This window comes from Mus musculus, chromosome 15 (genome assembly GCF_000001635.26).
Source record: "Mus musculus strain C57BL/6J chromosome 15, GRCm38.p6 C57BL/6J".
NCBI classification, from domain to species: domain Eukaryota; kingdom Metazoa; phylum Chordata; class Mammalia; order Rodentia; family Muridae; genus Mus; species Mus musculus.
Window position 1 is genome coordinate 96,817,030 of NC_000081.6, and position 27,174 is coordinate 96,844,203.

The 27,174-nt window shown below is 44.6% G+C and overlaps 2 long non-coding RNA genes across 3 annotated transcripts; both read left to right on the top strand.

Annotated features, from left to right (window-relative positions):
• The first annotated feature begins 1,677 nt into the window (after positions 1-1,677).
• On the top strand, positions 1,678-16,390 carry Gm32564. Of its 2 annotated transcripts, none has more exons than XR_384399.2 (3): positions 1,678-1,751; positions 12,451-12,562; positions 16,005-16,390. It is a non-coding gene; the product is annotated as a predicted gene, 32564 (long non-coding RNA). The 2 variants fall into 2 exon arrangements; XR_384400.2 differs by lacking the exon at positions 16,005-16,390 and adding an exon at positions 13,206-14,141.
• Positions 16,391-21,517: 5,127 nt separating this feature from the next.
• Positions 21,518-26,922, top strand: Gm32677. Its single transcript, XR_384401.2, has 3 exons — positions 21,518-21,536; positions 24,211-24,249; positions 26,529-26,922. It is a non-coding gene; the product is annotated as a predicted gene, 32677 (long non-coding RNA).
• Positions 26,923-27,174: the final 252 nt, after the last annotated feature.

The window sequence follows — 27,174 nt, forward strand, 5'->3', positions numbered from 1 at the left end:
TATGTATGACAATTTCATTATCCATTTGACCCTTGATAGATATCTTAGTCAGGGTTTCTATTGTTGTGATAAAACACCATGGTTTGTACCAAAAGCAGCTTGGGAAGGAAGGATTCATTTCAGTGTGCACATAGGAAGCAAGGCCATGCAATCAAGGTGGGAACCTGGAGATAAGAACTGAGTCAGAAGCCCGGAGGAAGGCTGCTCGCTGGCTTGCTCCTCTCGTCTTGCTCAGCCTGCTTTCTTAGACACTTCAGAACCAGATGTCCAAGGGCTGCACCTCCTCCAGTGGCCTGACTCTCACATCAATCAAGGAAAGTCCCCTAGGCTTGCCCAGAGGCAATCTGGATGGAGACATTTTTCTCAATTGAGCTTCCTCTTCCTGGATAATTCTAGCTTGTGCCAAGCTGATGAAAACTTAGCCAGGAGAACAATGGGCTTGTGGGATGATTACGTTTCCTTGCTGCTAACCAACCGTGGATATGTGAGGATCTCTGTGGTGGGATAGCTTTTGGGCATATGCCAGAGAGTGGTATCACTGGATCCTATGGTAGTTTTATGAGCAGTATCTATCCACGCAAATTTCCATAGTGGCTCGAGTTTATAATTTCAGTAGCAGGGAATAAGGATTTCTTATTTCCCACACTCACATTGTCACCAGGTGCCATTGTCCTTTTGATAGTTGTAGTTCCAAATGAGACTTTAGTTCTCCAAACAGCAGTCCAAATACCCAGAAATGGGCTCAGCGTGGGCTAGAGGGGGGTTTCTGGTGGTTAGATAGAACCCAGCAGTCCTCAGAAGTTAGTGAAGCCAGTTCCCCTTTTCCTTGTCACTGGCAGAAGGAACAAAGGGTTGTCTGAGGTGCCTAATAACAACCAAAGTGCATGCTGGCCTTCAGCTCTCGGCACCATGGTTTCAGTCCATGCTGGGATCTCAGCCCTTCTCACCCTTCTCCAGCTCATGGGCTTCCGTACCGACAGCTACTCATTCTCCTTATAACTCTGCTATTTTCGCCCTTACCCCTGCCCCCACCACACACAGACACACAGACATACACAAAAACACACAGACACACACAAAGACACACATAAAGACACACAGACATACACAAAGACACACACAAAAACATACACAAAGACACACAGACACACACAAAGACACACACAAAGACACACAGACACACACTAAGACATATACAAAGACACACATAAAGACACACAGACATACACAAAGACACACAGACACACACAGTCACAGACACACAGATACACACAGACACATACACAGAAACACACACACAAACACAGACACACACACATACAGAGACACACCTACAAACAGACACAGACACACAGACACACACAGACATACACAGGCACACAGACACACATAGGCACACAGACTCATACAGACGAGACACACATACACAGACACACACAGAGACACACACAGACACAGACAAAGACACACACAGACACAGGCAACACACACAGACACAGAAGCACACCCACATGCATGCACACACACTCTGTCCACCCCTATCCCTCTGCTCAGCTCCTGCTTCGCCCCTGGCCACGTACGTGCTGCTGGCCATGCTCAGTCTACTTCCTCTCTCTGCTCTGGACATTTCTAGATGCCTCTGGCTGTTCCCTCTGTCATCGCAATAAAAACCTTCCCCTAACCAGAGCATCAAGTGGCCATGGGGTCAGTTTATACTAGCCATTTCGATTGAGGTGATCTGGAATCTCGAGGTACTTTTAATTTGGATTGTCCTGTTGGCTAAGGGTGCTGAACATTAGAAAACAAAACCCAACTCTTGACCATTTCTGCTTCTTCTTTTGAGAGCTGCTTATTCAGTTCATTGGTCCATTTACTGATTGGCAGTCTGTGCACGAGTGTGAATGTGTGTGTTCGTGTGTGTGTGTGTTAGTTTTTGCAGTTCTTTGTGTAGTCTAGATGTTAACTCCCTGTCTGAAGCTGGCAACGCTCTCGCACTGGGCGGGCTGCCTGTTCCCTCTGCTGACACCTTCCTTGGTTGGACAGAGAAGTCTTTTAGTGTCATGTGATCCCACTTATCGCTGTATTATTCCCCATGCTCTTGAATCCTGTTCAGAAAGTCTTACCTATTGTCTGTATCATGAAGTGGTTTACCTTCAGGTCGTTCAGCGTTCCAGGTTTTAAATGAATGTTTTTGGTCCATTTTTTTTTTTCTACTTGAGTTTTTGTGCAGGGTGAGAGTTATGGTTGACATTCTTATGTGTGTCTATAATTTCACCAGTACCATTTGTTGAATGGATTATCTCTTCTTCCTCCTTTTTAAAAAACAAGTTATCCATAGGTGTGCCCATTAATTCTGGGCCCACGGTTTTGTCCCAATGGTCTACAGGACTGTTTTTTGCCGGCACTAATAATCTGAGGTGGAGTGTTGTGGGAACAATGGCCACAAACTTTCTTCTTTGTCTTCCTTTTTCCACACACAATGTTTTGTCTCTGTAGGAAGTAGGAATTAAGACGCTTTCATTTATTTATTTATTTATTTATTTATTTATTTATTTATTTATTTATTTATTTGTTTATATATTTATATTTATTTACATTTACATTTACATTTATATTTATTTATATTTATATTTACATTTACATTTATATTTATATTTATTTAAGTTCTGTAAAGAGTGTCACTGTAATTTTAGTGCAGATTGCAGTGGCCCCACATTATTCTGTGTGATAGAGGTATTTCCACACTGGCCTATCAATCTACAGGTATGGAAGGTCTTTCCAATCTCACGCGTCTGCTCCAATCTCTTCTCAAAGTGCCTTCACTTTTCACCACAGAGCCCCTTGACCTCCTTGGTCAGGTTTATTTTTCGGTATTTAATTGTTTTCTATGCTGTTCTGGAGGGTGTAACTTTCCAATTTCTTTCTGAAAGTTTGTTATTGACATTTGTAAAAAAACGACTGAGTGCACGTTAACATTGTATCCTGCAATTTCACTGTAAGTGCTCATCAAACTTTAAAGTTTTCCATTGAGTTTATGGGGTCTGTCAGGTTTAGACCCATGCTGTTGGCTAATGGGTATTTTTCCTTCCTCTTCATGTTTTAGTCTTTCTGTATCTTGCTTGCTCACCCTACTCTTCCAGCTAAGACTGTGGGCACCATTTTGAGTAAGACTGGAGAGAGCAGCCACACTTACCATGTTCTAAATTTCAGAGGAGATAGTCTTGGTCTTTCTTCACTTCTTCGAAGGTTGACTGTGGGCTTGTTGTAAACAGCTTCAATCCGTTGCGGTGTGTTCCGTTAATTCTTATTTTCTTCAGACTCCTATCATGAGAGCATGTCAGACTTTGTCCAGTGTCCTCTGTGCATAGAGATGACCCTGATTTATATGCTTAGGCCAATTTAAATGATGCCTTATTTATTGATTCGTGTACACCGAACCAACCTTGCATCCCTGCGATGAAATCAATTTAGCCACTGAGTATGATCTTGTTAGGGCCTGGAATTTGGTTTGTAAGCATTTTGTTGAGAGTTTTTGCATCCCTGCTCATCTGGGAAATTGGCCTATAGTTTTCTCTTTCTTTGTTGGTTGTCTTTTTCTGGTTTTGATTTCTTTCTTAGTTACTTTCCTACTACTGTCGTGAAAAACACTATGACCAAAGCAACTGGGAGAGAAAATCTGGAAGAACTGGATTGGGCTCGTGTATTCTGCATCACGGTCTATTGTGGGATGCCAAGGCATGAACTCAAACCAGGCAAGTCCCCAGCTGGAGGCAGGAGCTGGTGCAGAGGCCATGGAGGGGTGTTGCTTACTGCTTGCTCCTTATGGCTTGCTCAGCCTGCCAGTTTTATAACCTTAGGACCAACCACCCAGTGGTTCCCCCCTACCCCTAATGGGTTGGGCACTGTCCCATCAACCACTAATTAAGAAAATGCACTACAGGCTTGTTTGCCTACAGCCTGATCTTATGGAGACATTTTTTTTCAATTAAGGTGTTTATTTTCCCTCTATGAAGACTTTAGCTTGGGTCAAGATGACATAGAGTTGGCCAGGACAATATCAATGTAATACTGGCTTCACAGAATGAGTTTAATTTTTCATTTCTATTTTATGGAAGAACAGTTTGAAAATGGTTGGTGTTGGGTCGTCTATCAGAGTTTGAGCCAGCGGTGGACGCCTCTGGCCCGGGACATTTTCATTTTGTGGAAGAGTTTTACAGTCTCACTTCTTGTCATGGGTCCGATGAAATTGTCTATGTTGTCAGGGTTTAATTTGATGGGTCATATGCAGGTACAAATTTATCAATTTCTTTTATGGTTTTTAGCTTTGGGGATTATAAGTATTCAAAGCCTTTCCAGTAAGTTGGGTTATCACTGGAGTCTGTATTGACAACTCTGTCTTTATCTCTAATTTAATTAATTTGTTTCTTCTCACGTTTGTGCTTAGTTTGGCTAAGTGTTTGTTGATCTTGTCAATCTTTTCTAAGAACAAACACTCCGTTGGTTAGTTTATGTATTGCTCTGGACCTCACTCACTTCTGCCCTCATCTCTTGCCTTCCTTTCAGTCCACTGCACCTGAGTTTGACTTGTTCTTCTTTTTCCGGAACCTTGAGGCCCGTCAGCAGCTTATTCCTCTGAGATCTGCTTTTTTACAACCATGAGCACTTCCAGCTTTGTGCTTCCCTCTTAGGACGGACGGCTTGCACTGTCTATCAGAGGTTCTGCTAAGTTATGCTCCAGTCCATTTGATTCTAGGAATTTCGAAATTTCCTTCCTGATTTCTTCAATGACCCACTTGTTCATTCAAAAGTGGATTGTTCGGTTTCCAAGTATTTATGTAGTGTCTGAGTTTCTCTTGGTATTGGTTTGTGTGTTCAGTGTGTGATGGACTGATAGGATACAAAGAGTCACTTCTTTCCTTGTTAAGCCTTGATTTGCATCCTGTAATGAGATCTGTTTTGGAGAAGTCTCCATGAGCGCCTGAAAGACTATGTATTCCCTATCTGTTAAGTGAACTCTCTCTTAACTGTCTGTTAAATCCATAGATCTGCAGTATTGTTTAGCTCGAAGCTTTCTTTACTAATTCTTAGATCGACAGACTTATCTAAATAAGATGGAGTGGGGGCAGTGACATCTCCCACTACTATGGTGTCAGGACCCATGTGGTGTGCCTTTTAATATTAATTTCATAAAAATTGCAGCCCTAAGAGTCAATGAATAAGTATTTACAATGGCTATACCTTTTTGATGAATCACATCCTGCATTAAACATGAAGTGAGCCTCTTTATCTCTTCTTCTGACCAGTTTTAGTTTGAATTCTACTTAATCAGGCAGGAGAACCAGGATTCTAGTTTTTTTCCCTTCACTGGGTAGATTGACTGCCAGCATTTGACTCTTCCTTTTTGGGTGTCTCTGATAGTAATTGTGAGATTTTTTTTTCAGGGATAGCAGATAATTGGGTTTTGTTTAAAATTTTCATTGTTATCTTTTTGGGTATGTCTATGACATGTGGGTGCGTGTGTGACATGGGATCTTTGTGGAGATCAGAGGACAACTTGCAGGAGTCAGTTCTTTCTATCTACAATGCAGGTTCTGTGAATCACACTCGGGTCATCTGGGTTGGCAGCCAGCGCTCTCACCCACTGAGCCATCTAGCTGGCCCCGGATCTTGCTTTACAATCTAGTCAGTTAGTGTGCATCTTTTAATTGGTAAATGAACACCCTTTACATTCAAGATTAGTACTGTGAAGGGTGTGTTCTTCCCTGCTTTGTTGTTTGCTGATCTAGTTGGGTGACCTGAGGCTATCTGTCCCTTTCTTCCGTGGTTAGGATTATTCCCCTGCTGGGCATAACTGGGTCCCTTTGGCTCTCTTCCAGGTACTTATTATATGAAACATATTCTTTCCTGATTTCTTATGAGTGAAAGCATGGAACAGATGATCTGATACCATCCTCATGGCTCTCCCCCCTTTGAGTTTTGTTTTTTCCTTCGCAGCTTTTAGCGTTGTTTCTTTGCCTTGTACTGTTGACATCTTGACTGTGATACATAATGGAGAGATTCTTATCTGATCATATCTGCTTGGAGTTCTAAGTGACTCTTGTCACTTACAGCCAGACCCTCCCCTTTTCACCAGCACTGGGAAATTCTTGGCTATAATTTTATCGACTATATTCGTTTTTTATTCTTTATCTCAGCTCATCATTCTTATACTATGGATTCCTTTTAAAAACCTTTCTAAAGTTAATTTTTATCTTATGTGTATGAATGTTATACCTGTTTGTATGTCTGCATATCACGTGTATACCTGGTGCCCTTAAGGGCCAGCATGGAATAGCTGCTTTCCTGGAACTGGAGTTGTGAGCTACCATGTTGGTTCTAGGAATCAAACTCAGGACCTCTGGAAGAGCAGTCAGTGCTCTTCACTGCTGAGCCATCTCTCCAGCCCCTTTGGTCTCTAGAACATACCTCAGAGTTTTTGTGAGGGTTGGTCATAGTCATTAATTTTTTTCTGTGTTTGTCTATAGCTGTTACTGTCAGACTGGATCCTCATCTCTTATATTTGTATCTTTTCTTCTATTCTACAAGGTCTTCTTTTTGCTATGTGTTCTGCTGATGGCTTAATCTTTCCTTCCTTCCTTCCTTCCTTCCTTCCTTCCTTCCTTCCTTCCTTCCTTCCTTCCTTCCTCCCTTCCCTCCCTCCCTCCCTCTTTCCTTCCTCCCTCCTTCCTTCCTTCCTTCCTTCCTTCCTTCCTTCCTTCCTTCCTTCCTTCCTCCCTTCTTCTTTCCTCCCTCCCTCCCTCCCTCCCTCCCTCCCTTCTTCTTTCCTCCCTCCCTTCTTCTTCCCTCCCTCCCTCCCTCCCTCCCCCCTCCCTCCCTCCCTCCCTCCCTCCCTCCCTCCCTCCCTCCTTCCTTCCTTCCTTTCTTCTACCTCTTTCTTCTTTTATTCCATTCTAGGTTTTCTAGTTGGTTCATTTTTGGCTTTTAAACCTCCTTCCCTTTTTTTCGCCTCCACGTTTTAAAATCTTCCCTTAAGCTACCGACTGTTTCATCCACCTTGATGTCTTTCTCGTGTAGGTTCTGGGTTAATTTGGCAACTTTCTTATTTAGGTTCCAAACTGATTTTCTTTCTTCCTTCCTTTGCTTATTTAACACAAGGACACTGGTCCTTTTAAAAGTGGGATCTGAAATATATTTCTGGTTCTCAGATCTGTCATTGTTTTCTGAGAAGTCACTAGCTCACGGGTGTTATAGTAGAGTGTTGTCTGATGTGTGTGTGTGTGTGTGTGTGTGTGTGTGTGTGTTCCTTTGTTGTGTTTTACATATCTGTTGGTGTGTATGTGGCCTCCAGCTTTTAGTTCTTTCTCTGTCTCCACCCTTTTCCCATTTCACTGTGTGTGCATCCTCTTGGTCAGCAGCCTTTGCTTGCGCTTATGTTTAGGGAAGCCAGCAGCAGTAATAAGCACAGTGCTTAGTTGGTGAGCTAGCCACTGGAGAAGACACGCGTGCTCTCTCCTAAGGCACAGAGGGACTACACACCTGGCTGGGGATGTCCAACCAGAGTTTGATTGCTAGGCTTCACATGAAAGCTTACAACTCCAGTTCCAGGGGAACACACACACACACACACACACACACACACACACACACCTGTATATAGCTCATGGTGTTTTTTAGGGGTAGGAGTATCAGTATTTAAGTTGTGTGAGCGGGATGGGATTGCAGGGGAGGGATAGGGGACAAAGCAAGGATGGAAGGAAAGTGTGTGTTAGGGTGTGAGAATCACCAGAGACAATATGAGCTTTAGGTTCAGAGAAAGGAAAAGCCAACAGAAAGAACTTTCCCAGTGACACTCATGTTATAGCACAACACATGCAGAATTAAAGTATAAAAGCATAAATTAAAAAAAAAACCACCCTAATCAGAGGGCAATTATTAAACCAAATAAAAAGTTATATTCAAAAACTAATAAAATAAAGAGATTTTTAAAAACCCTAAAAACAAAATTGGAAAAAAGTGAGCAATGTAATGAAAACAGACGATATTGTGCCCCAAGTCAGTATTTCATCCTGATTGGGGCTTCCTGTTTCATAGGCTTGCTTTCTTTATGTCCTTTCCTCCTTCCCTCCCTCCTCCACCACATACACCTTACACCACCCTCCAAAATTGGTGGTGAGTGTTGCTAGTCTCAGTGATTCAAGCATGTTAAACCATCCAATCCTACCAGAGAGAAGGGTTTTGTGGTTGAAGACCCTGTACTTTTAGTCTTTTTCTGTCAACTTGACATAAGTTTGGGTCCTCTGGGAAGAAGGAATTTCAATCGAGGACCCTCCTCCAGCAGATTGGCCTGTAGGCAAATCTATGGGGCATTTCTTGATTAGTGATTGGCATGGGAGAGCCCCACCCATTGTACGGGGGCCACCTCTGGGCAGGAGGTCCTCAGAGTGTAGCTCAACGTGAATCCAAGAGCAGGCCAGTTAGCCGCTTTCTCTCCTCCGAGGTCCCTGCTTCTACTCCTGCTTGAGTTCCTACACTGACTTCCATCAACGGTGGTCTGTGATTGACTGTGTAAACCAAACGAACCCTCTCCTGCCCACGTTGGTTTTTTCTGTGGTGTTTTTATGACAGCAAAAGAGAGTGCAGGCCCAGGCAGCCACTTTCTTGCCAGACTCTCTGGTGTCTGATTCCCAAGGTTGATATTTTTGGGGCTCTGTGGGATCATTTGGTCTCTGTAGGGTTGTCTTTGCCTGAGACCCTGAGGTCATATGAAGGGCCTACCCACCTACATTCACCTTTCTTCAGTGCCTCTGGAAGTTCCACCACGCACACATCGTAGGTTCTCAACCCCTAGACTCCACAGCTTGCCCCTCATTGTGGACATGGGGGTGGAGTGGAGGTATAATGTGTTACAAGCTAGAGAGATCTCCCAGCTTCAGACTCCTAACACAATTTTGCAGTCTCCACCATCTGTGCTGTTGGGGATTCACTGTCATCAAGATGGTACTGCAGGTTCCGAGTTCTGCGGTGCCCTCCCTCCCGCCCCTCCGACCCCTTGCTCCTCTGGGCTGTGGAGGTGAGAGAATGGTGGACACTGCTTGTCTCTCACCTGAAGACTCTCAGGCCCCTTTCCGATCCTGTGCCCACAGCTTCCTGTGTTACAGTCATTTGTTCAGTCCAGACAGACTGAATTCTCCATCCAGTTTGGGTTTCTAGTAGCAGACACTATTTCTCCTGCTGGGTCTATGGCTACCTGCGCTCAGAGTTTTTGAACAAGATTCTCTTGGGGGGGATGGAGCTCAGCGTGAGCAGGTTAATAAGGCTGGAGGTGCTAGCTGGCCTTTGTGGGGAACATCCCACCTAGTTTTATTCCTGTTTTCTGTAACTGTTTCCCTTACTACTCTCTCAGTGGCTTTTCGTCATGACTTTCTTTCATCTGATCCCACGGGGCCAGGGGTGGGGGGATTCTTATTACCATCCTGCCACCGTGACCTTAAAGCACCGATACCCTGGTTTGGCTTGGTTTTGTTTGCTTGTTTGTTTTGAGTCAGGGTCTCACTGTGTAGTCTTGGCTGCTTCAGAATCTTTAAGGAGAGCAGGCTGGCCTCTAATTCACAGAGATCCACCTGCCTCTGCCACTGGAGTGCTAAAATCGAAGGTCTGCCCAGCAGGAGAAATAGTGTCTGCTAACTAGAAGTCTGTTCTTAGGGGTAGGAACCATTTAATTTAAAAGGCAGATATCTGGAATGAAGGGAATGTCCATCCAGGATGCTATCTCCCCTAACCCTCTATTCCATGCTGTTTACTGGCAATAGGTTCTGGGGGCGGATGAAGGACTGAATAAACAGTCAGGAAACAGGAACAGTGAATTTTTTTTTTCTGAGTTCAATCTACAGACCTGCAATTTAGTGATTCATGTCTGGCCTTTTGCATCCAGCCAGCATCCTGCCTTTCAGTGCTTGTTGTAGACAAATAGAAGATAAAATATTTTCTGGGCTACTCCTAATAAGGCTTCCTCGAATTTGTGGTCGTCTTCCTCCAACCTCCAGGGAAGTTCTCTGATCTACTGGATAATAAAAAGAAAGCTTAATAAACACGACTTTGGCTAGCCCTTTCTCACTGAAGGGAGTAGTTTTGTGGCTGTTGTCTGGGATGCTAATCAGAATGAAGGAAGTTCATTTTAGCTGATTTTAAAAAAAAGTCTAAAAGTTGTTCTCTGCTTTATTTTGTAGAATAAGGAATAGTTTTTGAAGAGCAAAGAAGCAAACTCTGTCTTTTTTACATTCAGTTTTAAGGTGGACTATAATTTTTAATGCCTATACTGTAAGCACGTTATGATTTCCCAAAATAACTTAAGCGCAGTGCATACACTCGACTGACAACCTTTTGTTGTACCAACAATATTGTAATGACAAGAGCAGAAACCAAACAAGAGAAAGAAAAAGACCCTCTCTGATCTGCCACTTTAGTTAATGGCTCTTGATGTTGCTTTCCGGTTCCTGTCAATCTGGCGGTCTAATCTTCAGATGGTTACAATCTTTCACAGTGGTCTGACTTTGCAAGGCAAAGGTTGCTACTGGTGTTTTGTAAACCTTTCCTTAGCTGCTTTGCAGTTCTAAAAGCCAAGACATTTTTGTTAGAAGACTGCCAGAGAGTGATGGGTTTCTTCAAAGAAGTGTCTTAACCTCTGCGGTGAGAGGTGTCAGTTCTTAGCATCAGTGCCACCACGGAGTGCTGCTGGGTTGCACTTTTATTGCTTCAAGGAAGATAACAGCAGGTCAGGGACAAACAGAGAAAGGATCAGAGGACACAGGACTACGCTGGGGTCCCTGGGAACCGAGAAGACCTCAAGACTCCCTTTTCTGTTCTCAGAAACACAAAGGGAAAGATTTTTCAGTGCTGCTTGGCTGAACGGGAGGTGGCCTTCCAGAGGCGAGGAGTCCAGAAGGACATCTAAGATTGCCGGCAGCCAGTCTTGTGAAAGCATCTTCTCATGTGCGGACCCCTCCGCTCAGACGACTACAGCTTGTGTCAACTTGACATAAACTAGCCAGCTCTCTGTTGGCACAGGTTTTGTGGGAGGGGCTGGGATCTCCGTACGTGACAAGCCCACAAAGATCTGCTCTGAGGAAGCCACCAGCCTAGTGGAGAAGACAGAAGTCTCACTCAAAGCATGGTGTAAATTCAAAATTAAGTCTACAATAGGTGCAAAGAGCCAGAGTGCAAGGGGACTAGGCAGACCATGATCTGGGCATGAAAGCATCCCTGAGGAGCACTGGCAGCCTCAATAGAAAAAATAATCTTGACTAGGTTATGGTTGTGTCTTAGTCAGGGTTTCTATTCCTGCACAAACATCATGACCAAGAGGCAAGTTGGGGAGGAAAGGGTTTATTCGGCTTACACTTCCACGTTGCTGTTCATCACCAAAGGAAGTCAGGACTGGAACTCAAGCAGGCCAGGAAGTAGGAGCTGATGCAGAGGCCATGGAGGGATGTTCCTTGCTGGCTTGCTTCCTTCCCCTGGCTTGCTCAGCTTGCTTTCCTATAGAAGTCAAGACTACCAGCCTAGGGATGGCACCACCTACAATGGGCCCTCCCCACTTGATCACCAACCAAGAAAATGCCCCACAGCTGGATCTCATGGAGGCACTCCCCCAGCTGAAGTTTCTTTCTCTGTTATACCTCCAGCCTGTGTCTAGTTGACACACAAAACCAGCCAGTACAGGTTGCTACCCGGTTGTAATGTGTTAGGTCCATAGTGAAAAGTGTCCCAGTGAGGTCTGGACTCATATTACCATGTGGGTAGGCATCGGTTTAGGGGCAGCATGGGGCTCGTTACTGAGCATTCAGTCAAGTGGGTGGTGTAGAGAGGATAGGGTTATAACTCAGTTGATTCCAAAGCCTGGGCACTGGCTTTACGTCATCCCATCTTCTGCCCTGTCGCCGTAGATACCAGCAAGGGAGAAAGACGTTGGGAAGGCTGTACCAGGCAGGTAGAACAGTGTGTGGGGACCTTTCTGCTGGAAGAAACCTAGCAGTATGCGAGGAGGAAAAGGGAGGGTCTTTCCCCATTGTTTTAAGTATGACTGGTGGAATGTAGCGGCATTTCAAGATCTCCTATGCTATGTTAGGTGTAAAAACCAAACCAACCAACCAAAACCAAAAACAAAACAAGACACCCAAACCAAGACTGATTCTCAGTGGCAATTGGAAGACTTGTGATCACTGCACCATGACCCATCCTCTACTGTCAAGAACTACTCCTTGGACTTGATCTTTTGGAAACTGGGGTTGTGATTTGCTTAGATTTCCTATACCCAACAGGATGGATTGCCTGCAGTGGGTCCTTGGAATGGGTAGACCAATATTAGGCGCCGTAGTACATGTGACAGACAGGATACTTTCCACTCTTGAAGAAAAGGAGCCAGTAGTCAGATCTGTGTTTATTTTATTTCAGTAACCTGAGAAAAAGTGACAATGTTGGTCTCAAAGAACTGGAAAAGGGATGGTGTGGACTGCTGGGTAGCTGTTTCTGCCAAGTGGCATGGAGGAAAAGCGAGAGGCCGTGGGTAAGAGATGTGTGAAGGTTTGACAACTGCAGGCGGGAGTCCCCGTGGTGGCAATCTCTGTGGGATTCTTTCCTTTGCAACCTGCTGGCAAAAGCTCTGTGTAGAGAGGGGCTTTGTTTCCAGTAAGGACTTGAGGTGTCGGTTACACAGAACTTTGTTTTCAGAAGCCTGCACGTGCAAACTGAGGTTGGTGACTCCTTGGTCTCTGAATGGAAAAGGCCACAACTCTCATATCCCCCAAATTATCCCTAAGGATATAAAACATCTAGTACCTTGCAAGATTTTTTTCTCTCTAGGGCACGAATTCCTCTCTCCTCCCTTTTCAATAAACCAAGTTATGACTAAAACTTTAGGATAGAAAGAGAGCCCCAGTGAGCATGTCCTCCGCCACCCTCCCAACGTGGCCACTGAGTCACAGGAAAGACATTCAGGACGAGAGACCTCAGGCCCTGGGAGGCAGGGCTGGATCCAGCTCTCGGTAAGGTTATTCTTTCTATCTAGAAACTTGCTGTTTTCCAGAGAGGTCCTTTAAAAGGGCTGAACCACTTCAGTTCTGTCCTTGGCCACAGACAGTGGCTTGGTGGTTGGCAGGGGAGCGTTTTGTTCTCGGCACGTTACTGATTTGCCTTTCCGTGACACGCAGGCGGGTGGCACCGTGCCCAGGACTTCAGTACAGAGGCCACCCCTAGATCCGGTCAAGCCTCATCTGAGCACAGAAGATCCATATTTGAGGAAAGTCAGCACCAAGAAAAGACATGCGACTTATCTGTCCCGGGACATTCGTTTGTAAAATGGGAACCATGATAATATATAACACAATAACTTCACTGTTTTGCCAAGTGGCCACACTGACCAAGTGACAGATGAAGGAGCAACACAGCCAAACCATTAAAAAAAAACAATGTGAAATACTAAACGTGTCATACTGACGCAGTGTCCTCTTCGGCTTCCCTTCCATCTTGAAAGAGGCACTACCCTTCTCCGCTGAGCACCCCAAAGTGTAAGCACGCACGTGCCCAAGCGTCTAAACATGGCTCACAGCTTTGCGCCCTGCAGAAGCAAGAAACAGTTTTTCTTAAGTTTGAAGTCTTTGCTCAAACACAGTTTGCAATGTTTTGGGAACCGGAGCCAAGCTCTGTTGAATGCTTATGAGACATTTTGCTTATTAAATAACCTTCTGAAAGCTGCCAGGTTTTAGTGACTCATGGACTCATGCAAACGGAGGCATGGCGGCTTGAGTTATGGAACCAGAGGGAGGAGATGCTCAAATGTGCATTTTACAGGAAGGAAACTGGCTGCCAGGACAGTGGAGACGATTTGCCCAGACCACGCCCTGCGAAGTGCCCACAGGAGAGTCAGGCCAGAACCCTAAACCTCCGAGCTCAGGGCTCTTTTTTCTGAACACATTTTCCCATGGATCTTCTGGCCCACGTGGCTCTAATTCCATGGCCAGCACAAAACTCTAGAAAGAAATCAGAAATGACCTACCTTCCCTACCTCCTCTCCCAGCCCTGGTGATATTAAGATGAGAAAAATGTTTAGGATTGCAAAGCTGCTTAGGATATCATGCTTTCAAGGAATGCACGATGTGCTGTAAAATGCACAACGCAAAGATGAGCGTAGGTATGTTATTCTTTACAGCCATCTTGGTGAGATTGCTATTCACACCGCACAGGGAGATGACCATGTGACAGGCTTGCTCCAGGTTCCTAAAAACCAAAAGCGGGACGCACCGGAAGGCTGGGCTTCCAATCTTGGAGTGTTTTAGTACAACATGACCATAGACACGTGTTTGTATAAAGATGAGTGACGTTTGCCATGGAGACAGCTGCCCAGCCCCCTTCTCTGTCACCTGTGAGGGAAGCTGTGTCCCACCATCCCCTTGTGTAGCACGCCGCAGTTCATGAGCAAGAAGCACTTGTTCCACTTGTCTGAGTGTTGGCGACAGCTGTGATAATAGAGCAGAGGGTATTTATTAAACACACATTTCTAGGTTCTACTGTAGGTTCTTATGAGCACTGATTTGCTTGTCTTAGCGGGTGTAATGTTATCTCAAGTTTATACATGATGGAACTCAGGCACAGGGAGTCGAAGTAAATTACTCCAGGTGACACAACTAACAATGGCTAAGCAATAAATAAATAAATAAATAAATAAATAAATAAATAAATAAATATTTACTTATTTATTTACTTATTTACTTATTTATTTTGCTTTTTCTTTACAGTGGGGGCCAGTGAGAAGACTCACTGTGTATATGCTAAGGACTTAGGGTGTCCTATCTCTACCCACTCCTATACTCCTTTTAGCCGTGAACAAAAGTCACAAGTCATTATGACTCCTATACATAAACATAAGCTATGCTAACCCTTCAAGACATTTGAACTCATTTGAAGAAAAAAATAGGAAACAACACCCCACACCCAATTCTTGCCTTTAGTCCAACATGTTTATCCAGACCAAATCAGGCTGAAGTGAACAGAGGGCAGTCTGAAGCCAAGGGAAGGTGGTGGGGTCACCAAGGGTGTGTGTGTGTCACCACGGCTTGGGCGAAGCTGGAAAAGCTCGATCCTGCGGCGATCCACACGAATGAATTTATACTCCCTTCCAGAGTCATCCGTGACAAGACTACCCACCTTCCCACGGGTCCCAGAAATGACCCTCAGCTGTCAGTGACAGGTTGTGGCACAGAATACAACCTCCTTGACTCGACATGCTTAAACAAAAATAATGAAGGATGCCTAAATGTGGGCCTTGCCGTATGCAAAAGGACCGTGTGTCTACCAAGTCTTGTGACAAATCCAAGGACTAGTGTAAGAAGTGTTCAGGTGCGGAACGGGTCAGCAGTGGGAGAAATTGCCACAGTGGCATCCCCGCATGCTTGATATTGCAACCAGAAGGGTTAAAACGCCCGCTTGGGTCCACACAGTTTCCTCCTCATGAATTAATCAGGAAAGTATGTCCATTTCATCATCTCCCTCACACACCTCGCTCTCAGCGAGCTGTCTCCACTTGCCTGCAGACAGACCTCTCCACAGTTTGTTGACCTAGAGCCACGAGCCCTCCTGATGAGAGAGTGTTGGCTCAGGAGGTCAGAAGTGAGCGGTCTGTTTGGTTGACAGAGCCACGCTTGCCTTTTCTGCAAATGTGACTTTTATCTCCTGGTTGAGAAGATGGCTCTCAGGCCCTACCCCCTTTTCGCTCAGTGTGGCTGTTGCTGTCTAAGGACTCAGTTCTTCAGGTGAAGAGAGTGGGATCCAGCCTGGAGGGCGGGGGAATGATCCCACCCCCGTGTGTGCTAACCCCCCCTCCCACAGTGGTTCTGTGGCGGGTCAGGGTGGTGGGCTTGTCTCCTGGAAGGCAAGGGATGACTCTTGCATTGTAGAATGACTCTGTGAAAGTGCTGACTGACACCTACATTTCCTTCCTTCTTTCCATATAGGAATTCTGGGACTTAACTGGATTCTGCCAGATAGGAAGGGATGTGCTGAGCTCCGCGAACCTCCTTCCGTTATTGACAGAGGAGCCCGCTGGTGAGCGGAAGATGACCTTCGCCTCTCTGCCTTCAGTCAATAGCAACCCCGAGACAAACATAATTATTTCATGTGCAATAACCACTTAATTTTGTGCTCCTCTCTATTTACAGTCAGAAAAAAAAGAGAGCAAAGCAAAATTCTGTGATATGTATTTTTTTTTTCAGTCAAGGATGTTCCACAAATGTCAACAAAGTGTCTTTTGAGTCAATACTTGCTAGGAAAAGTACAAGGTGTTCTTGGCATTATTATGGTACATAAGTCTTGTCACAAACTAATGAAAACGTTGAATTTGTTACATATTCATACACAAGTACTATGGGACGTAAGAGGAGGCAAACTTCACAGATCTACATTCTAATAAAGTCCCATTCACACATACACACATTCACATACAACTTTTTTTTTTTTTTTTTGTATTTACATCAACCACGGATGGAATTTTCTGCCCAGTCCTGGGGGTGGGGGTGGGGGCAGCTTTAAATATTTCATTGGAAAATAAGAGTACTTCTTTATTCCCTTAAGACGAAATGGAATGGATAAATAATGCATAGGTCTGAGGCCAGTTTTAAAAACCTCGTGCTTTGTACTGACTGAGAGGAACCAACTGACGCTTGAAGCCAGAAACTATGAAAATTGAAAGGAAAATGGATGGAAAATTCCACAACCCCAGCTCCCAGCTCCCAGGACGGCAGGGTTGTCACCTGAGAGGCATCAGCTGAATTTTTGGCATCCTTGCATCACCTTGCTTTGAAGACAGAGGGTAAACACCCTTTTCACCACTATCAAGGGCTTCCAGAAGGAGACTCAATTGCATTTGTTGGGAGACTTCTTGGTACCATCAATTTATCTAAATCTAAGTGAATAGCCAATATGGAGAAAGACTTCAATTCTAGAAGTTTCCCTTAGTGGACAGTATTAACTTTCAAACCAGGGACAAGCAGCTGAGGTGCCCATTTAACATAATCAAAGTGGACCCGGCTGCCAGGTTCTCCCAGCATCCTTCAGTCTCCTTACAGGGTATAGCTGGCACATCCCGACTTCTACCCTGAACTTTCCAGCCCAGGGGCTGGGCTGCCTTTCACCCAGCAGCTCTTCCCTGTGTAAGCCAGACATATTGGTAACTCACTCTCTTTCGCGCCTTTTGTAGCTTTGGCATCCTGGCTGCTGCACTCGGTTTCCTTCTCTCCCTTGCCCTCACTCACTCCTTTCATGGTTCAGGGTCACGAACTCTCTGGACTCTCCCAGATACCTCTCTGCCCCTGGCTATGCTCGCCCACGTATCTATAATAATTTTTTCCTCCACCATACCTAGGAGCGTCATGTCCTGTCCTTTCCAAATTTTTTTTCATTCAGAAAGCACTGCCTTGTTTTGGGGGAGGGGGCCTCTACCCTCTAATCTGCATTACAGAGCACTTGTAACCATGGGTACAGACAGATGACTCTTATTGCAATGGCTTTCTGAGCTTGTTTGTACACCACCTGTGGAATACAGAGGAAGGTTCACCTGCAGTAGAAGTTGGGACTTCCCACAGTGGGAACAAGGTCAGGCAGGCACTGTCATAAATGTGTCCTTCGGACTTTCATCAAAGGCAGAGATATTTCATGTGTGAGGAGGGTGAGGCCGATAAAGGCTCAGAGATGTGAGTTTAGTTACCTTGACTGCTTGCCACAATCTGTTACTTTCTAAGTATAAGAAACATTTTATCTGAGTCTTTTCTAGTGAATACTTTAACACTTGTGTTTAGGACAAGTCTTTTTACAAGTCTTTTTTTTTTTTTTTCTTTTCTCCTACCCTACACTGGGAAACCATTCCTGTAAATGTTTTATCTTTCTTCCCCACATCCTTTGTGCCTGCTCTGTTTCAGGCGCTTGATGTCCGAGCTGCGATCCCTTCATTCCCAGGGGCAATAAAGTCTTTCCCATTTCCTGTGCACATGGTCTGAAAAGACTAAAAGGTTAGCCAATCACCAAAGTCTGTGAAGGCGGATTCTAACCAACAGGGAAAAGACACAGGCACGACTTACACCAGAATAAAAATCCAAGCACACTTCTGGTCCTGGCGGTGCTCTCTCTGCCCGCCGGTGAGCAGCGCTCCCTCCTGATCAAGAGTAAAGTTTCATCCTAAATTCATTTTAGAATGGCTATCTCATTCTTTGTGGCCCTGAGCTTAGTCCTAAGGTAGACATTGGAAGTAGTTTTTGAGAAAAAAAAAACCTCGTCACAAAGGCAATCTCTAATAAGAATCCAAACCCTTCTTTCTTGGATATTTATTTAAATAAATAGAGGGAAGACTTCTTTTGCGGGAGTTGGGAGGGGTTTTTTGTTTGTTTGTTTGTTTGTTTTGTACTAATTTTTATTTTAAACTAAAAAGATTATTTTCTGTGTATGGGTGTTGTGCCTTCATGAATGACTGTGTACTAGGCGCATGCCTGAGTAGCCGAGAACAGGGTATTGGATCCTCTGTAACTGGAGATATAGATAGTTGTTGAGCTGCCATCTAGGTGATGGGAATTGATCCCTGGTATTCCCACTGGAAATAAGTTCAGGGTGGCAAGGAAAGAGACTGCCAATGGAAATGTCTGGAAGAAGCAAAACTTTGCTCTTCTTGGTCAAGAAGACAGAACTCCTGCAAAACCCACCTTCCTCCATCTTTGAGGAGGAAGATGGAAACCACAATTGCCCAGTGAAAACAAGCTTTACTGAATACTGGGCAGGAAGATGGATACCGGCCAGGTCCATACCTGGAATCCCCAGAGAATGGCACTAGATTAGGTTGCACGTGGGCAAACCTCATAAGGGTAAGGTGCTTCCTGCCTTGGTCCAATGAGGACAAGCTTACAGCCGGATGTACCTGCTGCTGCTGTACCCCTTGCCTCTGTCTGGCCAAGCACATCCTGTGCAGTCGAGGCAACCAACCTTATTTACTGATGTGAAAACACATGGCTTGTTATCCTACCCGAACAACAGCCTCCAGCCAGCATTCCAGGAAGTTACCTGGGCAAGTGGGCTTTCAGGTTAACTTCAGCCTTTACACTCCCAAGTACGAACACACAGGAAATATGTTTTGTTAGTTTGATTTAACTCGGTGGTGCCTATGTCTTTTCCACAGTGGCTGGGGTTGAACCTCACAGGTCTTTGAGGATTGGCTAGTTTTAAAAGACTCAGTGCAAAGGAAAGGAAGGGAGTTTAATCTGAGAGTGGAACAGGTCCTTTGTGTAAACAAAAGGTTTCACTAGGTCAAGGGTAGATTAAAACATGTGCATAAAAGTTTTTCAAGGTGAGAGAGACAAAAAGTTCTGCATTCCTTATAATAAAGTTTTATAGTATCTTATAAAAAAGACTCATATTTAATTCTTCCTACATTCTTCAAAAACCACATGTGCTCTTAACCACTGAGCCATCTGTCCATCCTCAAAAGGAGAGTTTTAAAATAAAACATTCAACCAAACATGTGGGATTCCAGTTTCTAGCCCTGTGTTTGTGACCATAGATAATCACTTTTTAAAAGTAGGTGTCTTTTTTGTATATTTGGGACAAGGTCTCACTATGTAGATCAGGCTGGTCTTAGACTCACAGAGATCTCCCTGCTTCTGTCTTCAGAGTGCTGGGATCAAAGGTATATGGGCCACCAAGCCCAGATAAAATTATGTTTAAACACTGGGTCTTGGACAACTTCCTTCTCCTCACTAGAGATTTTGCCACAATGCAAAAAAAAAAAAAAAAAAAAGAAAAAAAGAAAAAAAAAAAAAAGGTCACGCTGAAGAACATTTAAAAGATCATTTAACATAGCTAGCATAAATATCAGCGTATAGGGAGAATAAAACACTTAACAAGACTTTTATATGTGTTCTGAATTTAGAGATATTCCTTATTGCTTGGACACTTTATGAAACTGAGTAGATTGTATAGATGATTGCTAGCTAGCTAGGTCATCGCTGTGGTTAAGTGGAGTTAATTGGTATTTGAAACGAGGAAAATGGAAGGATAAATGGTGAGAAACTGTTTCTTCAAAATCCCACCCCCACTTCAACCTTGGAAAGATTCTGAAGGAAGTGATGGTTTGCAAAGGTGCTGGCTGCCACCGGCTAGATCTGCAGTAGAGTCTTTTCACATATATTAGGGATACTATAAATAGAATTCCCCTACAAGCACGAAGGATCTTGCAGGTGGTTTTTTTTTTTTTAAGATTTATTTATTTATTTACTTACTTACTTATTTATGTATTTATTTATTTAATGTATATGAGTACACTGTAGCTGTCTTCAGACACACCAGAAAAGAGCATTGGGTTCCATTACAGATGATTGTGAGCTACCAGGTGGTTGCTGGGAATTGAACTCAGGACCTCTGGAAGAGCAGTCAATGCTCTTACCCACTGAGCCATCTCTCCAGCCCCCTGTAGGTTTTTTGAGTACTCTTTTCTTCTACAGTTAAGTTCGATTGCATGGCAGAGTCACTCAATATCGCATGGATGTGGGACTTCCAGGTGTGTGGTGTTTTCCTTTAAAAAAGAATGGATGTGTCTTTCTTACAAAGCTGATTCTTTTACATATTAGGAGTTCTAACAACAAGGCAATAAAATCATTTCTCTTTTACTGTGCAAGTTCTATAGGGTTTGGAATAAAATGTACAGAATGTAGCCTTTGAGAAATTGGAATCAATACAGAGAAGTGTTCCCAGTTAGAAGGTCACAGGCATTATTAGTCAGGCTGGGCCAATCCCTATATAACTATCAATACACTACTCCAAGGGGCATGGGAGCACACACCTTTAATCCCAGCCCAGGGGAGGCAGAGGCAGGTAGACCTCTGTGAATTTGAGTTCAACCGTATGCACATAAAGAGTTTTCCAAGACAACAAACAAAGCCAAACCAAACCCAAACAAACGAAACCAACCCGCCACCCCAGAACCTTCCAAACCAAACCAACAACAACCAACAACAAAACCAAACCAAACCAAAACTGGAAACCACTCCTATTATCCTGTCTTAGTTCTCCATAATATCAAATTTCAGAGTGCTAATGAGGATCGAATGAGGTGATAAATAAGAGTCAATATCTGGCCTGGGACACTGTAACACTCCGCCTGCTCCGCCCCCATACACATAGAGTAAGGAAAGGTCTTTTTGTTAAGGAGTCACAGAGCCTGACTTAAAAAAAAAAAAAAACTGCTTAATCAATGTGATGGTTTGTATATCCTTGGACCAGGGAGTGGTACCATCTGAAGGTGTAGCCTTGTTGGAATAGGTGTGACCTGGTTGAAATGGGTGTGTCACTGTGTGTAGGGGTATAAGATCCTCACCCTAGTTGCCTTGATGTCAGTCTTCCACTGGCAGCCTTTGGATGAAGTCATAGAACTCTCAGCTCCTCCTGCGCCATGCCTGCCTGGATACTGACATGCTCCCACCTTGATGATAATGGACTGAACCTCTGAACCTGTAAGCCAGCCCCAATTAAATGTTGTTTTTTTTTATAAGATTTGCCTTGGTCATGGTGTCTGTTCACAGCAGTAAAACCCAATCATTATTTAAATTTTTTTGATTTATTTATTTTATACGAGCACTTCGTCACTGTCTATAGATACACCAGAAGAGGATATCGGATCCCATTACAGATGTTTGTAAACCCCCATGTGGTTGCTGGGAATTGAACTCAGGGCCTCTGGAAGAGCAGCCAGTGCTCTTAACCGCTGAGCCATCTCTCCAGCCCCTACTGAATAATTTTAAATGATCCTAAGTGCTTTTATAGATCCAAAAAAAAAAAAAGAGTTGGACAGATCAGCCTTGGAAAGTTGAGGCTTCACAGAAATGTCACCATGTCAAATGACTCAGTTCCAAGGGACATCAGGTCTTTTAGCAACAGATTCTCAATTCTTTTGTTGCGTCTGATTAGGCTATTGTGGAGAGAAAAGACCTCACAGCACATACCACTGTGAGCATCTTGAGAGAAAGAAGGCATAACTTACCTGGCAGCCACCTCTCATAGGTGTTCAAACTAGAAATCACAGCTTCCAAGTTCATTGTGAAAGACGTGTGTGTGTGTGTGTGTGTGTGTGTGTGTGTGTGTGTGTGTGAGAGAGAGAGACACAGGAACACACATGCATACACACTCCATGAGGCTTCTTACACAGTAGCAGCAGTTACCACAGTGTGTAGGGGAAAGCCGCGTTGATATTTTAAATCTCGTAGAAAACAGAAAGTAGAGTTGAGAACCAGTGTCACGCGCATGCTCTTTAGTTTCCTGAGCTCGCATAGCCATCTTGTTGCTCTCTCCTGTCTTCATTTCATATATATGCAGGTATGTAGGTATTATGTATTTGTTTGTTCTAAATAAATATTCATATTTATATTGGACTCAGGCTAGCCTTCTCATCTCCTGTCTCAGCTCCCCGAGTCCTGGAATTAGAGGCCTGCACCACCACACCCAGCTAAAGTATAATATTTTTGCATGGTTTGTGTTCTTGTTAGCATTTTGAGTATATCATTCTTCTCCCTTGTCTTTTGATAAATGCATTGACAGCCATGTGTAGTTCCCACGTAGGGCATAAGGTATTTTTGGTTCACGGGTCATATCTACTGGATGATCCAGTTTGGTTTTGGTTTCTGGGTCATCCGGTTTGCTTTGTAGACTTGTAAGTTTTTGGTTCAGCTATTGCGTTCTTCAATTTCTTTTGTACATCTTGGTGTTTTCTCTCCCTTTCTTGAGTTCCCATGTTGCTCATGCATGTTTACCTTACTCTAATGAGAACTTTCGTTTTTTTAGAATTTTAAATTCTCGTTCAGATAAATCACATGATCCCATTCCATTGAGGCCAATCTCTGATGATTTATCGCATCTCTTTGTTGAGAATATCTCTGCCCATTTCGTCTGCTTCCTTACCTCTGTGTGGCTTACTGGGCATTTGATAAAACCAACAACTACTACAGTCTCCACTGGGTGGCTTTATGTGGGAATATACTGCCCCCCGCCCCCCCCCCCCCGCAACACACAAACACACCTTCTATGCCCTCACAAACTGTGCTGGAGGTCTTCAGTCCTATAGCGACTCCGTTCTTCCTCATGGAGAAGCAGAGAAGCAAGCTGCTGTGTGGTCTTTGCTCATTTTTGGTGTTGAGCCTGAGACTAGGGGTGCTAATGGTTTCCTCTAACCCAAGCTACTGTCCTTGTGCTGGGCCCAGTAGAGCTTTCAGACTGGCAAAAAGATAGTTGCTTGTAAAAGTCTAGGGCCATTCTACACACACCTAGCTCACCTAGCTCAGAGGTAATGGCCAGAAGATATGGTATATTTATTAAAAGCCTCCTGCACTATAGGTCAGGGTTCTCATTTATTCTAACCTGACCATGATATCCTGGCCTACTTCCCAGCAAGTTCCCAGTCATGGGGTGTTATCTGCAATCTTAGTTTCTCCCTGGCTGCCTCTGCTCCACCCGTCCTCTCCTGGGGACTCTCTCGTGCCCACTTCTCCTGTCTCCTCTTTCCAGCTGGAACCCCTCACAGGGATCAGAAGTCCTTCCTCTTGCTCCCTTGCCCAGCTGTTGGCTGACTTATCCTTATTAACCAATCAGAGGTGATGGAAGCAATTTCTATACAACTTTGAGACAGGAGATGTTTGACAATGCCAACATCTGACTGCAGCCAGATCTCTGGGCCCAGTAATCGGCATCTGAGTGCACAGTGCACACAACCATCCCCCAACAGCTACTACTTCAGGGAAACCTGGAGAATTGGAATCAAGGACACACAGATCAACCTGTTTCCTACCCAGTGAGAAACTCTTCACCCGTGGCAGACATTACAAATCGCTCACTGAGCCTTTTATTATGGCCGCGCTTGGCTATGACTGCTGAAGTTCTGTCGGGGTGTTGCTCAGGACTGACACAGTATAACACTGTGGGTCTAGAGATAGAAAATACCCAGACATATTTTTTAAAAAGTAAATCCAGCTTGAAGCAGTCTACAATTCTATAGTGGGGTCAAAGCTGATCAGCGATCACCATTTTTAGTTCCCCGACTTCATGCGCATGCATGTGTGTTAGTTTGTTAATGAGAACTATGTTGTTATTATAGTAGCATATATGCTGTGGAATAGTAATAATGTTTGTTCTTTTCAGAGCGATCTTCAAAAGCCTTGGAAACATCTTGTGATTTGAGTGAGTACACTATGGCCAAAGCCATCTTTATTTTTCTGGAAGCAAAAAAGACAGACAGAAGCAAAATGATTCAGGCTTAAACGGACTGCTTTCTCTCAGGGACCCCCACGGTTAGACCTCAGGGATTCTGAGCCTGGCAGCCTGGCAGTCGAGGATCCCTGCATGAGCATGGAACTCCTCCTTCACTGCATGGAAGTCCCTGGGACCCTGGCCTCCCTCCCGCCCGTGCTGCCGTTCCAAAGCTTCCTGTATGGGAGCGTTGGGCTGGAAGGTTCTCCTCTGTGATTTAAGGTCTAATCCTTGCCTCCTTTTAAATGACCTTTAGGAGGTCCCAGGGGTCGGGAGAGAGAGGGGGGAGGGAGAAGATGGAGAAGAGGGAGGGGGTAGAAAGGGGGAGAGGGAGAGAGGGGGAGAGAGGGGGGAGACCGAGAGAGGGAGAGAGGGAGAGAGGGAGAGAGGGAGAGAGGGAGAGAGGGAGAGAGGGAGGGGGGAGAGAGGGAGAGAGGGAAAGGGATGGAGTACGGGGAGGGAGCTATGAGATCATTAAGTTCTACTGGACTTCACAGCTTCAGCAGGGATGTCGAGTTGGTCTTTGAAGTGGGTTTTACTGTACAGGAACTACGGAGAACATTGGGGTTGGGACATCACAACGGGATAAACGTGTCCAGAAGCAGGCTGCCCATGACAAATGTCCCTTCCTACTGTGTGACAGGACCCTAGCAATAGCCTTGGGGAGGTAGCATGGGAGTCTCCACGTTTAGTGTGTTTGTTCCGCACACGTTAACTTAACAGGTGTTCACTGACACTACCGAGATAAGACACTTGGGTGGCTGACCCCCACCACACACACACACACACACAAGGACATGGTTTTTGACAGAGAAATCTAACTTACTTACTTAGCCATAAGAAATGGAAAAAGAGTAATGTCCCCTTATTTGGCATAATTCAAAATTTTACAAGTTAATGATTGTAAAATTTCCTGTGGGTCTTTGTACCATCCCGTCTAGACAAGAAACTATTTTCTCCATGGCCAAACATGTTTTCTTAATACTCGTTCAAAGCTTTACCGAGTGTGTCAACACAGCACTGAAGACCTTTTACTCTGCCAATCCTGTACCATGTCTGTATCTTGGCCTTCGGTCTCTTTCTTTCCTCCCCGATTTTCTCTCCTCCTGCTCGCTCAGATACCCTCTCTCCTTTAGTAACCCCTTCTCTTCTTTTGATCTCTCTCTCTCCCCTCCCCCATCTCTGTCTCTCTTTCTTTCTCCCTCCTTCCCCACCCTATCTCCCCACCACAGGATCCTCCCTTTTCCTCTTCTTTTCTCCTTTTTCCTTATTGCCTCTCTTTCCCCTTTCCAGTTTGATCCTGTTTTCCCCCTACCTTAGGGACTGAAGGATTGCTTCTGGAGTAAACTCATGGAATATGGACTCATGTTCACAAACAGTTATTTTCATGTGTTCTCTATGGACTGTGGTGGCTAGACTGTTTTGTTTTGTTTTTTAACATCTAGCGAGAGTCTCTCACGTCACCAAGAATAATCTATTTTAATTCTTTGGTGCTTTAGAACACAGTGTGTGGAAGCCTTTATAAGCGATGGGAAGGAATAAATTTAACTTCATGCAACACATACTTGACGAGTGTCTGGGTTTGAACAGCTAAGACACCTGGAAAGTAAGGACCCACTGACTGGGTGGTTGTGGTGTCTGCCTCAGCCTCAGGAGGTAGAGCTGGGTGTTGCCTCTCAGTGAGTGAACCCCACCCATTCTCAGCATCTGGGGAATGTTGGGTGTTCTTCAGCCATGCCTACGCATGCTTCCTCTTAGCCTCTTTCATGTCATGTGATAATAATCCTTCAGGCTCTCTTGAGGCGGGCAGTTAGGCCATCTCACTGGACTCTAGAGTCTTGCTCAGTGGGGCAGGCAAGTGAATCAGGAGCAAAGGAAGCCCAGGGAGGTGGAGTGTCCTTCCTGCAGGATCACACAGGTCACTGAAGAGAGAGCTAGGATTCAGTTGAGCCTTTCTGGGTACATCACTACCAAGTTCTCTTCCATAGTCTCTCCTCTGTCCCTGCTTCCTTGGACTGTGCGGGATTCTTCTTCTTTGGCTCATTTCCTGGTCTTCCTTAGCTTTCCAAAGGCAGGCATCATTTAAAGCAAGGGGACTCAAAGTTCACCAATAAACACAACTTCCTTAAGGAACTCAACAAGCCTCCATAGTTCTGAGCCCAACTTCATCTGCACTTCTTCTAACATTTTGATGGTGATGCATGTTACAGAGTTCAGCAATCAGCCTCCGGCACAGGCTTGTGGAGGAAGGACAACGAAGAAAGGAAAAGGAGACTCAGGCCCAGGAGCCACAGAACTGCAGAAGGATAGAACCACTGCCGTCCAAAGGCCGGCCAGAGGAACACTCACTAGAGAGATGACCAGGCCTCATACTGTCACACTGCTCCTCTACGATATCGTCAGGAGGACTCCTGAGAGGAATTTGACTTGATTTAGAAGCCAAAGAAGCCAGCTGTTGAGAGGCCAGCAGCTGCGCATTGAGTTTCTCAGAACTGTGTTCCACAGACTTCTTTGGTGTGCTGATTTGTGATGGTTCGGTGGCTGCAGGCTTTTAGGTTTTACCTCAGCAATAACAATGTATCCTGACTGAGAGTTGGGGCTATTTTATGGGATTAAAAAAACACCCCTTCTACAGAGCAGCCTGGTAGATTTCCTCTTAGGTCATTGTTGGAGTTGGGGAACAAGATGACTATCCCCCTCCTCCCCCCGGAATAAAAAGAATGACGTCTTCAAAACATCCACAGAGGAGATATAAATATTACCTCTGTCGGAGGAACCTGACAAGTTGGGACGAAGAACAAATGATAAATACGAGCTTTGTTTAAAATTTAATTAAGCTTCTAAGTTTCTGGCCTG